The 15,899-nt window shown below is 40.1% G+C and overlaps 1 protein-coding gene across 1 annotated transcript in view; it reads right to left on the bottom strand.

The window, feature by feature from the left end:
- CCSER1 (coiled-coil serine rich protein 1) overlaps positions 1–15,678 on the bottom strand; it is a 1,246,501-nt gene extending 1,230,823 nt beyond the window's left edge. Inside the window, exon 1 of the mRNA XM_082244166.1 lies at positions 15,556–15,678. The gene's annotated coding sequence lies outside the window, so the exon portion shown is untranslated. The remainder of the gene's footprint in view (positions 1–15,555) is intronic.
- Between the last annotated feature and the right edge of the window lie 221 nt (positions 15,679–15,899).

Here is a 15,899-nt window from a genome sequence, read left to right as displayed (position 1 = left end):
GCTACACCCTAAATATGGGACATGAAACATGGCCAAAAAGATGGACTTATTTTTAGTGGTTTAGAAACCTATGTTTTTACAACACTAAAGCCAGCCATGCATGGATCAAAATTTATTTGGTCAGCAGGGAGTGGCCGAATTTTGATCCATATGGGCAGCACCCTGGTTGTACACAAGTCGATCTATCAATTGACTTGTGTACAACCAGCCTGTTGGGTGTTTCCCGAATGATTCGTGTTGGCAGCTATAGCCAGCAACGCTAATCATTGTGTTTTGCCAGCAGGGAAGGCTTCCCGTCAGCAGAACACAATGGTGCAGCTGGAGGGATTCTCCCATCAACACTTAGGCTTGCATCATACATACCATTTTATTTTGAATCGTAGGCAGAATGGCTGCGATTCTGCCTGTGATTTCAAAACGCCCAAGTGTGATTGACAAATCCCACAACACATATTTCAGATGGCATTCATTAGAATGGCACCTAAAAATGTGGTGTGGTTCTGCTGCGATTATTTCACGATAAATCATGCTGCAATCATGGTAAACCACATCACGTGAAGCTTGCCACCCCAAAAACGTTCAGGAACTTCTTTTGGAGACATGCTTTACGCAATATGGTTTGTCTCCATTGCAATGCGATTTATCGCGGCAGAACCACACCACGTTTTTATGAGTCATTCAAATGAATGGCATCCGAAATGTGATTCGTCATTATCACCTGGGCGTTTTGAAATCGCGGGCATAATTGCGGCGATTCTGCCCGTGATGCAAAACACCCATGTGTGAAAGCAGCCCTACAGAATAGATGGGGGAATCAAGGAATTTTCTTTCACTCCACCCGTGGTCATGGTGGAAAAAAAGAAAATTGCATAACCTATGGCCTGGCTTAGACTGCTCAGGTGTCCATAATAAAGTCATACCCTCAAACTTAAAGTGACTCTCTTGTTACACTCAAAATCTGAAGGGATTCCTTGCTTCTCCTGCTAACCCCTTCCCCAAATGCCCCTCTTGTGAAAAGAAATCTTTGCATTAAATTTTTTTGGGAACCCAAATTTACGGTGGTGTCGATTTCTTATTACCCTGACCTCTGGATCATATCTGTGTACTCAAGTGTGCACAAAAAATGATGACAACATTACAACTAAACTGAGTAAGTGTTGTCAGCCTTGGGGTGGAAGTACCAGTGGATGCTTGTATGATTTATTTAAAAGCTGGATGTATACAAAAAAATAAAAAGAAGGATTAAACTTTTTGATTTTAGAAACATACAGTACCTTGAAAAAATTTTAATACACCTTGAAATTTTCCACAACCAAAAACGTAAATGTATTTTATTGGGATTTTATGTCATAGACCAACACAAAGTGGCACAAAATTGTGAAGTGGAAGGAAAATTATAAATGATATCTGAAAAGTGTGGAGTGCATTTGTATTCAGCCCCCTTTACTCTGATACCCCTACCTAAAATCTAGTGGAACCAATTGCCTTCAGAAGTCACCTTATTAGTAAATAGGGTGCACCTGTGTGTAATTTAATCTCAGTATAAATAAAGCTGTTTTGTAAAGCCCTCAGAGGTTTGTTAGAGAACCTTAGTGAACACACAGCATCATGAAGACCAAGGAACACACCAGACAGGTCAGGGAAAAGGTTGCGCAGAAGTTTAAAGCAGGGTTAGGTTATAAAAAATATCCCAAGCTTTGAACATCTCAGGGAGCACTGTTCAATCCTTCATCTGAAAATGGAAAGAGTATGGCACAACTGCAAACCTACCAAGACATGGCTGTCCACCTAAACTGACAGGCCGGGCAAGGAGAGCATTCATCAAGGAAGCAGCCAATTGCGGTTCACAGACATTCTTCATCCAATCTGAGCTATTTTGCAAAGAAGAATGGGCAAAAATGTCACTCTCTAGATGTGCAAAGCTGGTAGAGACATACCCAAAAAGACTTGCAGCTGTAATTACACCGAAAGATGATTCTACAAAGTATTGACTCGGCGGGGGGGTGAATACAAATGCACGCCACACTTTTCAGATATATATTTGTAAAAAATTTGGAAAACCATTTATTATTTTCCTTCCGCTTCACAAAGATGTGCCACTTTGTGTTTGGCTATCACAAAAAATCCCCAAAAAATAAATTTACATTTTTGATTGTAACATGACAAAATGTGGAACATTTCAAGGAGAAATTGATGGAAAACTGAAAATGGACTTCGTTGGCACATCATAACATCATATTTAAAATAAAGCATACATTTTTATGACATATGGTGTCGGTTATAATGTGCCAACAAAGTCCATTTTCAGTTTTCCATTAATTTCTATACAAATTAGGACGAGGCACGGGTCTACCATAGTGTCCATAGTGCCACCCTATAATGACACTTTAACTATTCAAACATTTTAAGGAATATGAATACTTTTTCGAGGCCCTGTATGTACTTTTACAGTATTAGCGTGGATATTCATATGTTCTTTGGTCTGTACACTAGACCTGTGTCTCGTTTGTCTGCAAAGTAAAAGCCCACATACCTTCTGTAGGCAATAGCTAATTACTAGTGTAGTCTCAGGTCAGGTATAACCGGATTATATTAATAATTCCTCTTCATTATATTTAATCAGCTTAGTTAACAAATATTACATAAGTTACTGACCCAACAACACAAGTGGCCATGTGGAAAAACACACATTAACACACATGTTCATGCAACGCACAAGGACACCAAGGCCTGAATGGGCCCAATTTGCTGTAAATTGTATCATGGCTAATTAAATAAACATTCCTACTCCTAAGAAAACTATCAAGCATACGATACAAAGAAACATAATACTAGCTGATACAACATAAGTGGTTTTTAAATCCCATGTGATCACAAAAGACTATCCAGTTTCCTGAAGCCATTCACATAAGTACCCGGAACTAGACAATGACACTTTGAAAGAAATAAATGTCTTAAGCACATTCAGTGAAGAAAATACAATTCTTTAGCTGGATGTGCCTGTGGCTGTCAGACCATTCACATATGGAGGATTTACAACCTGATATTTGCTAGAAATGACAAACAGATCCCTTTCACTGCAGAGATATAAATCAGTGGCGGACTGGCGGTAGTATTCCTGTAATTCTCCGTCTGTTATATAACCTGTAATAACCCACTACCTAGGAATGAGTTATCAATGTTTCAAAAATATCCTGCTAACGCAGAGACAGCCCCGGTAAATTTGAAAAGATATGGAAGCTATGGTTAGACGCCTTAGCCTCGGGAACTGGTATACCAGAGAGTCTTAGGCGACCCGATCAGAGTATGATTCTATGCTAACTTGGAAGGAGTATGACTTACATTGATTTTGAAAATGTCCTGGTGATGGTGGTATATTGATAGGAAACTACCTGCTGGGCTGGCGCCAGTTATAAGAGCACATGAATATTAATATCACACTATATGCCAGTATGAAGATAAAATTCCATAGAACTTGCGAGACAATGTAACATATATAGATGCAATTGTTTTATGAGACACTACTGTTTTGTGATTTGTTATATGATCATTTTAATAAACATTTACCTGATTAAAAAAATAAAAAAAAAGTATCCTGCTGCATGTTTTCTGTTGGTTTCCAGCAATGAGATCAGCTTCTACCCAGATTCAACACCCCTGTCCCCCGATGCTCAGATTTCTTTTGTATCACTCTCCATAACAGTGTCCACACATATTAAATGATTGGCTCGATCAAGAGTGAATCTAATGTTTGTGGGGGCCCTCTGTATTTTTTTTTTTTTTTATCACTTGACCCCCAGGCCTTTTCTGACATTATTTGTTTACATGTATCAATCATTATTTTTTGCTAGAAAATTTCTTAGAACCCCAAAATGTGTTAATTATGTTTTTTTTTTTTTTTTTTTTTAAGCCCTAGAGAATAAATTGATGGGTGTTGCAATTTCATATGTCACACAGTATTTGTGCAGTGTTTTTTCAAACATAATTGTTTTTGGAAAAAATACTCTTTTTTTTAAATTTATTGCAAAAAAAAACAATACAAAACCCAGTTTTTTTTTGTAAAAAATAAAAGATGTTACCTGAGTAAATAGATACCAAATATGTCAAGCTTTAAAACTGCACATGCCTGTGCAATGGCAACAAACTGTGTAAATGTTACTATCTATAGGCAGGGCTTTAAAAGCTTTTACAGGTTACCACTTTAAATTTACACAGGAGGTCTGTAGGCATTATCCCGGTAGAAGTCTAGACTTAATCGCATATGTCGCTGGTTGGGAAGTGGTTAAAGAGAGTTTTTGTAGAAACAGACCCCTGCACAGGGGGGAGACACAAAGAATCATAGTAAATACATCTATTAGGAGACTGAAGAGAAGAGGGATGCATATTTTCCATTATTATATCCATCAAGACCATATGGTATTAAATTTACACATTTTCTTAAATAATAGGTATGTTTTTCATAAGGGCCCTTTCACACCAAATGCAGATGAATGCAGTTGGATGCATTTTGAACTGCATTCCAACTGCATAGACAGCCCAAAATCAAGGTAATCCTATGGGCATAGTTCACATCATTCCAGTGCAGTTAAAAATTTTTTTGCACTGCAAATTTATGGAGCGTGCTATAACCCTACAGATGCACTGCACCATACCACTTTAAGCCAAGAAAGCAAGGCCCAAAAACCTATAGCAAAATGCACTGTAAATGCAGTACTAAACGTAGCACAAAATGCATGCAAAATGCATTCAAGCGCATGTCAAGCACGTCAACACATGTGAAGCGTGCATCAAGCGTGCTTCAAATGCATGTAAACATGCAGTCAAGAAGGCGCAATTATGTGCAGGTTCTGGTGTGAATGGGCCCTAAGAGATATATTTATTAGGCTCTGATATCCAGTGAAAGAAAATTGGTGGACAAGCAAGGTCCATTTGAGCGCATTCAGCCTATGAGCTATGAATAGAGATCTAGATGTAGTAGGCACCAACTCATGATCCATAGAGGAAGAGTTAATATAACCCAGTGCTTACCAAAGTGACTGATACTGCCCCCTCTGAGCGCTGCAAAGATCCAGAGGATCTGAAGCCTCAGATACAATTGATACAGTAGAATAGATACAGAAATAAATGCAGTAGAAGCCTCAGGTACAATTGTGCGGCATTGAATAAAAATAAGGAGGTGGTGGAAGCATAAAGAAAGAAGAGAAGAACGTTTTGAAAAAAAATGTTCATACATGCACACAAAATGCAAGTTATAACAGTTTAGCAGTCAGATCCACTGACAGGTCTTACTACCCAACTCCGGGCACAAAAAAAAAAAAAAAAAACGTCCACTCCCCTGGCAAACAGAGCTCCCCCATGATCCAGCGGTAGACTGCTCCTGATGTCCTCACGTCCACAGCAGGACTATGGAAGCACCTCTGGGCTTGATGACAACAGGACTCATGAATGTGAGGGTGCAGGAGCTGCAGGGACTAGCCTTGTGTGGAGAGGAGGATCAGGTAAGTTTATCTCCATTCATTTTTCCCCATAGTTAGAAATATAGATACATTAAAGAACACAAATTTGTCACTGCATCTTTTTTGTTTGTTCACTTAAAGAAAGTACATTTCCAGGGGGTAATTTTTTTCCTGAAAAGGGAGCAGTAGGCCAAATAAGTTTAGGAACCTTTGATATAGCCTAAAATGCATGTGAGGGGTTCCACTAGAGAATTAGCCCCAAGTACACCCTCTGTTTTTACAATAGATATATTTTATTATGTATTAGATTATACTGTATTTTACATGATTAATAAATCATCTTTATTGTCGGATTATTTAGGTTGACTAGTATCTTACTGTCGTGGACCTTTTAAGGACATTTTATTGCTATATAGATTTTATGGGATTATACTACTTTATTGTTTATTTCAGATAATTACACCATGTTTCACTTTTTACTGTTTGTTATACATTAGCCTTGAAGAAGATGGAGGCTTTCTTTCCTGCCTTGACTTAGTGTCCGTTCACACGATAGCGATGTCAGACCTCACATGTGATTTGCACCCCACTGCAAATCACATGCGGTGTCTGTGTGATGCAAATTCAGCCATACAGTGTGTGAATTCGCATCGCATTCTGACCAAAGTCATGCAGGACTCTTTTTTTGGTCCACACCAGAATCAGATCGCATGGGTGTTCACACCTATGCAATCCGATTCCTGTCCAAATTGACAGTTCACACTGCGATATAAGAACTACTCTGGGGATGTCATTAACTTTGTATTGACACTCCCAGCAGTTCACATATGGCAGTATGAACTGCCTAAGAGTCGGGTGCGATGTGGGAACCCGCAGTGGATTCGCAAGGTTCCCAGATCGCACCAGTGTGAGCCGGCACTGAATGTGATGCTCTTAGCTTCAAATGTTTCAAAAAGTCCTTTAGGTGAGGTGAACCTTTGTACACATGGAAGGGGAAGGAAGGAAGGAAGGAAGGAAGGAAGGAAGGAAGGAAGGAAGGAAGGAAGGAAGGAAGAAAGAAAGAAAGAAAGAAAGAAAGAAAGAAAGAAAGAAAGAAAGAAAGAAAGAAAGAAAGAAAGAAAGAAAGAAAGAAAGAAAGAAAGAAAGAAATTCTGGTAATAGTAAATTATGTAACAAGAAAGGAAGGAGGGAAGGTAATAATATATTATATGTAACAAGAAAGGAAGGATGGAAAGGAAGAACGAAGGAAATTCTGGTAATAGTAAATTATGTAACAAGAAAGGAAGGATGGAAAGGAAGAAAGAAAGAAATTCTGGTAATAGAATATTATGTAACAAGAAAGGAAGGAGGGACAGTAAAGAAATAAAGAAGGGAAATAAAGAAAGAAAGCAGAGATTCTGTTAATAATATATTATGTAACAAGAAAGGAAGGGGAGAAAGAAAGAAAGAAAGAAAGAAAGAAAGAAAGAAAGAAAGAAAGAAAGAAAGAAAGAAAGAAAGAAAGAAAGAAAGAAAGAAAGAAAGAAAGAAAAAGAAAGAAAGAAAGAAAGAAAGAAAGACATTTTAGTAATAGTATATTATGTAACAAGGAATGATAGAAGGGAAGGGAGGAAAAAGGAAAGGAAAGGGTAGAGAGAGACTCTGGTAATAGTATATTATTAAAAAAAAGTTATATAACTAGGGGATATTATTTGAAAAAGCAATAAAACTCAATAACTAGATTGTTTTGAAAGTTCTGAGATTATACAGGTTATGGAATAAAAATTTGGCATGCCATTTATGATTACTTTTGCTTTGGCCTAAACTGTCTTCACCATGACAGTTATTGTTAGGATATATGACACTAGTAAGATCTAACTTGGTATAGAAAAAATCACACAGAATAGAGCCATATTTTTCATGACATATGTACTGTAGGCTGGTGCCTCACAGACTTTTAGATCATCTCCTCAAGTCAATCATTTAGACTAGTATGTATGGCCTCCTTTGAAGAGAGCGCTACAAGACTATCCTGATCAGTGGGGGGTGTTGAGGAGCCTATCCAGGTACTCCAGAAGGTGATCTAATTGCTGGACTTCTGAAGAGATGTACAAATCCAACAGAACACATGCAGAGACATTTTTCATTGCATATATAGGTTGTTCTTTCTAGTTAACAGCACTTTAGTATTGTTCTCTCTGATGAGGCAGGCGATGCTCCATATTGCAGCTCTGACTTGGGGTATTCAGGCCTTTTCTGAGGTCCTACAGGGTAATAATGAGGGCCTCCTGTAGTCAGGGTCACTTATTATTATTATCGCACAGCAAGGTTTTCTAACGAGTTGAAAAGTCTACCTGCATGAGGTGCCAATTCTTTTCTCGCTATAGAGCAGAAGAAAAGATAAAAACACATGTGTGTGACACTGCTCCCCTCAAACCTTGATAAAAGAAGCTTGTGGTAGTCATGTGACTCAAACAGATATCCCTCTACAATTCATTTCCAAAGAGATATATGTGTCCACCGATAGCCAGCCTCGAGGACTTCAACAATCCCGCCCTTTGCACCTGAAGTGCCCCCAGTAATTACCCTTACAAAGCCAAAACTGGGTTGTTTCGGGTCAAAGGACAAAAACATGACCCATATTGTTACCAGGGGAAGAGAGCAGAAAAATAGATGTTTTTTATAGGAGCAATCAGTGATCAGTTGGCATAAACACTGCCCATGACGAATTGCCCTTAAATAGTAATATTCTAAAATTGCAACACTAACAATGGAGCTGACAGAAACATCTGAAATCTGTTACTATCCAATTACTGGCATGCTGCTAGAATGCACTACTTTGTACAAGATCCCCTTTATTTAAGAACAAATTCTAGGAAATCTACACTTTAAAACTTCAGCATTACAAACAATAATATTACAAATTAGGATTAAGAACAGCTCATAGGCCTTGTTCACACCTGAACGTTTTTCAGCTTGTAAAACACTCATCTCTGAAGTTTTTTAAAATGCCCAACAAGCAAAATCCTATTAATTTCAATGGCCTCTGTTCATATATGAGCGTTTTGTCACCTGAAGCAAAACGCCTGAAGCTCAAAAAAGTACACGAGCTTCTTTTCTGGCAGATTACAAGCATTTTTGTTAGATATCAATGCCTGCCTCCAAACATCTGAAAAAAAAAAAAAAAAACACCTGAAAAACACCTGGGAAAAAACACCTGAAAAATGCTCCAAAAAAAGCCTGAAAAACGTCCAAAAAAAAGCCTGAAAACTATAAGCTCAGCTGTGAATGGAGCCATAATATGAACGTGTGCCCTTGTAATTCTGGAGTGGATATGGCACAAAGGCCAACCTTGCCATTCACATCTCATCTCATCCACAGCCATAGACATGGCACTCTATAAATGTGCAGAGAACAGGACAACGCAAACACAGTACAGACTGAACAAGACTTTCCCAGCCAATCAGTTTCCTAAGCCCTGGCTCACACTGATGCGATTTCAGATGTATTCTAAAACGCATGGAATCACACATGACAAGTGAAATAACATGATTTTCTATGGATACCATTCATACATATGCAGTCTGAATGCAATGAAATTTCAAAAAGGGTCCCGTGCATTTGTTGTGCAGCCTGATGCGATTTTCAGCTCTGTATAGTTGAATGGAAACCGCATGCAAAAAGCATATGCGTTTAAAGATAATGTGATTCTAGTATGATTTGTTTATGGCTGAGAGAGAGTGAAAGAGAGAGACCAGGCCATAAATCCAAATCCAGAGCTGCATCCACATTGCATGCAAAATGCATTGGAATCGCAGCTGGGCCTGCATCAAGAGGCACTGGACATGATCCTTCAAATCGCACTAGGAAGCTCACTCAAATCACACTAGGAAGCTCACTCAAATCACACTTGGAAGCTCACTCAAATCGCAGCGCATCAGTGTTAACCTATTAACCTAGCCTAGCTCTACAGCACTGATCTAAAAAGTGAGAAAACTTTTATCAAACATTCATAACATTGTTGCAAATTCCATAACATTAAGTGTCGGTTCACACTGAAGCGGCACGACTTCGGGGGCGACCTGTGAAGTCGCATGCACCGCGACTTCGGCACGACTTGCACGGACTTCATAAAATGAATGTCTATGCAAGTCGCTCTGAGGTCGCCCCAAAGTAGTACAGGACCCTTTTTCTAAGTCGGATGCAACTTGTGTCGCTCCTATTAGAACGGTTCCTGTAGAAGTCAATGGACCGCGACGGTGTGTGACTTGTCAGGCTGACCAAGTCACCTGACAAGTCATACTTGTGTGAATGGAGACTAACTCTAGCCCGAAACTAGGTTTAGAATGTGCAGGTCTTTGAGGTAGCAATCTAGTCTAGTGTCATTCATTTTTATTTGGCCACTTAGTAAAACAATGTTGAAGTTAGTTAATCACAAGGTCTTGTATATTGTATGTCTCAAAATCTCTAGTAATATCTCTGTGCTTGAGTTCTCAGGCCTGTGCACTTGATGTGGCCATGTCAACCTCTACAATTTAAAGTGTTTGCAAAGTCTTGTTTTTTTTCCTTTAAAAATAGCAATCATGTTCTACTTACCTCCTCTGTGCAGTTGGTTTTGCACAGAGCAGCCCAGATCCTTCTCGGGTCCCTCTTTGGTTCTCCTGGCCCCTCCCTCCTGCTGAGTGCCCCCACAGCAAGCAGCTTGCTATGGGGGCACCGGAGCCGAGCCACAGCTCCCTGTATCCATTCAGACACAGGGGCAGTGGCCCACCCCCACACCCTCTCTCTCCTGATTGGCTCACCGACTTTGATTGACAGCAGTGGGAGCCAAAACAGACCACCATTTGACCTACAATAACCACAATTTTCCTTTAGGTGTCCCTATCACCATGACCGTATTGCAAACTTTGGTGCTCTCCTAACCTTGGAACCCTACTTTTCAGTCACCCCACGCTTGAAATGCATACCAGAGCTACATAAGTACCTCAACAGTGTTACCAGGGTCTGCAGTTGGGATTTTTAGACACACACATACTAAATATAGACAGCAGCCATTTAACCAACCAGTATATCTTTGGAGTGTGGGAATATCCTGAGAAAACCCATGCAAGCACAAAGAGAACGTACACCGCCATGAAGATACTGGCTGGGATTCCAGTCCATGGTCCTAGTGCTGCCACTAGATCACTGTGCTGCCCATCATTTTCCTTTGCAGGGAAAAAAGTCAAGATACCGTACTATGGTATCAACCAGTGGTCTCCAAACTGCGGCCTGTGGGCCAAATGCGGCCCTTTGCTTGTCTTCATCTGGCCTTTGGACACTATTATTCTGCCTGTGAGTCAGGTGCAATGCGGGAACCCACAGTAGATTTGCAGGGTTCCCGTATCGCACCAGTGTGAACCGGTAATCAAGTTTTAATAAATCAACCTCACTGTTTCCATTTCCTACAGTGTTCAGTAAGGCTCGGTTCACACTACGTCGCTCCGACTTAGGGGGCAACCTGTGAAGTCGCGTGCAGCGCAACTTCGGCACAACTTGCACAGACTTCATAAAATGAATGTCTATGCAAGTCGCTCCAGGTCGCCCCGAAGTAGTACAGGACCCTTTTTCTAAGTCGGAGCGACTTGTGTCGCTCCTATTAGAATGGCTCCTGTAGCAGTCAATGGACCGCGACGGTGCACCACTTGTCAGGCTGACCAAGTCGCCTGACAAGTCATGCTAGTGTGAATGGAGACTAATCCACACTTCTGACATATGTAGTAGATCAACAGGAAGAAAAAAAAAAATAAACACATAAAAAGTCCTATTGAAAAATTACAGAACAACAAAGACTGTGTGGCATTAATTAAATTCATAATATTATATCAAGGAATACCAGGACAACAATGACAGCATAGCATTAACAAAACTTATAATAATATATAAAGGAATACCAGGACAACAACAACAGTATAGCATTATAAATCTCATAATAATATATAAAGGAATAATGGGACAACAATGACAGTATGGCATTACTAAAAGTCATAATAATATATAAAGGAATTTTTTTTTATGGATAGTGTAGGACCCACTGACAATGGGGTACTTTGACGTAGTGGTGGGCTTGAGCACGATATGGCTATATGGTGGGACTAAATCCCCATTTTTATTTATGGATTGTCTTCATATTTGATAGTCATTTATTTTGCATGTGTGCGCTATTCTTTTTTAATATATAAAGGAATACCAGGACAACAATGATGGCATAGCATTAATAAAAATTATAATAATATATAAAGGAATACCAGGACAACAATGATGGCATAGCATTAATAAATATTATAATAATATATAAAGGAATACCAGGACAACAATGATGGCATAGCATTAATAAAACGTATACTAATATATAAAGGAATACCCGGACAACAATGACGGCATAGCATTAATAAAACGTATACTAATATATAAAGGAATACCAGGACAACAATGACGGCATAGCATTAATAAAAGTCATAATAATATATAAAGGAATACCAGGACAACAATGATGGCATAGCATTAATAAAACGTATACTTTTTTTTTTTTTCCAAAAAAAACGTATACTAATATATAAAGGAATACCAGGACAACAATGATGGCATAGCATTAATAAAACGTATACTAATATATAAAGGAATACCAGGACAACAATGATGGCATAGCATTAATAAAACGTATACTAATATATAAAGGAATACCAGGACAACAATGACGGCATAGCATTAATAAAAGTCATAATAATATATAAAAGGAATACCAGGACAACAATGACAGTATGGCATTAATAAAAGTCATAATATTAAATAAAGCTGCATGTGGCATAAGCACATTTTGACTTGCATGTGGTGAATCAGAATGTCAGGAAACTCACAGCACATCTTTCATTGCTACATTAAAACCAATACAACTAATGATCGCCTTTTAAAATAAACTTATTTTCAGCCAAAAGCCATTCTTTGATGAGAAGAGACAGAAAATAACCACTAAGGTCTATAAAGGACAATGAATCATTGCATATGACACAGAGGATAAGGTCACATTGTCTGACTGCATACAGTAGGTTCCCACTATTTGGAATGTATTTTTACAAAGTATGTACAAAATACCACCTAAACCTAAACACTGGCAATATGACATAACAAAGAAAGTCAGAACATCACATAAAGGTATTTACAAACAATGAAATGACCAAGAGAGCTGTCATCTGCTGAGCACATGCACTTAGGATATAAGATGTCATAATTATGATGGGTGACTTTGTTCAGGAATAAACACTCATAGTTACTACAGTACTACCCTGCATGCAACCGGTAGAACTGGTATGGTAAGTCATCTGAATCAGTTCTTCTTGCTATGACTATCGCCCAAACATAAATCTCATATCAAATAAAACATGTGTTGTGTTATGTATTAGGAACACTGACTTCAGGCACTTACTACCAGAGATAAGTGAAGTGTTTTTGCAGCCAAATGTCAGATTTCGCTGTTGGGGAAACTTTGCTGAAGTGGAAACTCTCAATTAAGATCAATAAGCTACTTGGGTGAAATTTGCTTAAAATAAATAAATAATTAAATAAAAAAAATCTACTTGTTTGGAGGGAATGATTTTAGAGTAGTTGACCCTGTTTATCTAAGAGTTCCTTTTTTTTTTATCCAATTGTTATTTGAGTACTGACACCAGTCCTGGCTATCAGCTTTTGGACTTCCAATCATGCCAGGAGAAACTATAGCAGATTGCTGTGAACACATAGCTCATAGCTTCTGCATTGAGGAGTTTACATTGAAACAATGTAACCACACATGTGAAGTGACATTGCTACCTCTGGGTATGGTGGCTGTGACAGGGGTGTTGCAAAAAGATGCATACATTTTTTTAAAAATGGGGCAGACTCAATAGTCCACTTGGTCTTTTTTCTGCCGTCATTATTCTACATCAGCCTTTTTCAAACAGGGTGCCCATGTACCCTGGAGTGCCTTGAGGTGTTTTTAGGCAAAGTGCCTAAAAATTGATCAAAAATTGTATACAAGCCAGCAGGTGGAACAAGCTTGCCTTTTAGTTACACAAAGCCCCAGGTTTTCATTAAGCACCATGCTGGGATGATATTAGCTGACTGATGGAGAGAAATTGAGGGAGAAAAGAAACATTGGAATACTAGTCAGTACCAGTGTGCAAAAAGCTATAGGCTTTGGAAGAAAAAATCCCCTCTAACATTGGCTGTCCTACGTGTGGATGCATTATGTAAAGCTATTAGAATAGTTTATTACATCTTAGAATGGGGTGCCTCGAGACTGTCCATATTTGTAAAGGGCGCTTTGAGGTTGTCTATAATTTAAAGGGCCTTGACTGAAAAAAGGTTGAGGACACTGTTTTACACTTCTGTCTGTGTCTGAGTTGACAGTGCCTTTTTAATGCGGTGCGGGAATCACACCTTTTCCTTTTTTTGGAAAGAATACAGGGTAGACTACAACGCTAAAAGATATACCATACGGAACCAAGACATCACTGAAACGATCACTCTGGAACTCAAATGGAATTAGGTAGGAAAAGGACTGGCAATCACATGGTTAAAATGATTGTAAACCCTTACAAAGACCCAGTGAAATGACTGGCCTCAGGAGATACACAGAGATGAAACAAATCCTCCCACATAAGTTGTATCTGTTTATCTGCAGTCATCTCTTCTCTACATCCTTTAAAAATCCAGAATTGACAAAGCTTGCCTGAGAGTTCAGAAAAAAAGGATGGGAGAGCTGAAGTTACACTCTGTAGAGCTCAGTGAGGCGACCTCTGAGAGCTGATTGGATGGAAGAGACACACCCCATTTACACAGCACACAGGAACAGAGCTGAGGCTGTCAATCTGTAAATCAGCTGGAGATCCCCCCCCCCCCCCCATGTCACCTTTTTTATCTTGGTGTCAGGAAAATTTGTCAGAAGTGACTCATGCTAATAACAGAGGAAGGAAGCAGCAGACAAAATTACACTTACTGCTCTTGATTCAGACAAGTACACACTATAGAGGGATATGCTTTTTTTATGTCTGAAGTTTACAACCACTTTAATGAGTGAACCCCCTGACTCCAAAGCATTTTATGGGGGAAGAAGCCTGTCATGTGACTCATGTGGACTGACAGCTGTCAGCTTGGAGTTACTTTGCTGTCACTTCTCTTTAAAGCCCAGAACAAAGCAATGCACTGAATGTAAATCACTGATCACCAAAGCCTGCCACACTGCACCAGATGGGGAAGCCAGCAGTACTGATACTTTACTCAACACAGTCACTGGCTCTTGGAGGACTGCGGATTTCTGTCCCGGGCTCCCTGCACATCCCTCCAGCAGTACACACTGGAGCACACTCAGCTGTCATCACACTGCTCACCACTCATCCACCTGTCAGATGTCATCAGGTCACCACTGATCTACCTGTCATCAGGTCACCACAGATCCACCTATCATCAGGTCACCACAGATCCACCTGTCAGTTGTCATCAGGTCACCACTGATCTACCTGTCAGATCCACCTGTCAGATGTCATCAGGTCACCACTGATCTACCTGTCATCAGGTCACCACAGATCCACATATTATCAGGTCACCACAGATCCACCTGTCAGTTGTCATCAGGTCACCACAGATCTACCTGTCATCAGGTCACCACACATCCACCTGTCAGTTGTCATCAGGTCACCACAGATCCATCTGTCAGCTTTCATCTGGTCACCACAGATCTACCTGTCATCAGGTCACCGCAGATCCATCCACCTGTCAGCTGTCATCAGGTCACCACAGATCCATCTGTCAGCTGTCATCAGGTTACCACCGATCTACCTGTCATTAGGTCACCACCGATCTATCTGTCATTAGGTCACCACCGATCTATCTGTCATCAGGTCACCACCGATCTAGCTGTCAGTTGTCATCAGGTCACCACCGATCCAGCTGTCAGCAGGTCACCACTGATCGCTCACTAATCCAGCTGTCCACAGGACACGATCGGTGACACCACATCACCCCATTGGCAGGCCTGCCCCATCCACCTGGAGGAGGCACGCAGTGTATAGGACAGTAAGTATCCAGACTGGCAATGGTAAGTTACCTTAGCAGTGTAGGTGAGATGTCTCCTGTCAATGGTGTCCTCCGATCGCCGAGCTGTCAGTAAGGATCCCTGTTAGCAGCCAGCGGCTTGGCAGCTCTAGTTGATGATAGTAAAGCTCCTCATGCCAGGGCTGTCCATGCCAAGTCTTCCCAGCCTGCTAGTTGTGAAGTGGACGGATTGGTGGCCTGGCAGGCAGCTGATTGTGAAGGGGAAGAAGAAGAGATGGGAGGAGGAGGAGGAGGAGGAGAAGGAGGCCGGCCTCACTCACTGACATTACACACCGATGTCAAGGCAGAGCTGCCACCTCCTCAGCAAAGCAGCTGAAGATCAGCCTCTCCTCCCTC

This window comes from Pelophylax lessonae (genome assembly GCF_965119305.1).
Source record: "Pelophylax lessonae genome assembly, chromosome: 1".
Lineage (NCBI taxonomy): Eukaryota > Metazoa > Chordata > Amphibia > Anura > Ranidae > Pelophylax > Pelophylax lessonae.
The sequence above is the reverse complement of the archived record's forward strand: the minus strand, read 5'-3'. Positions and strand labels throughout refer to the sequence as shown.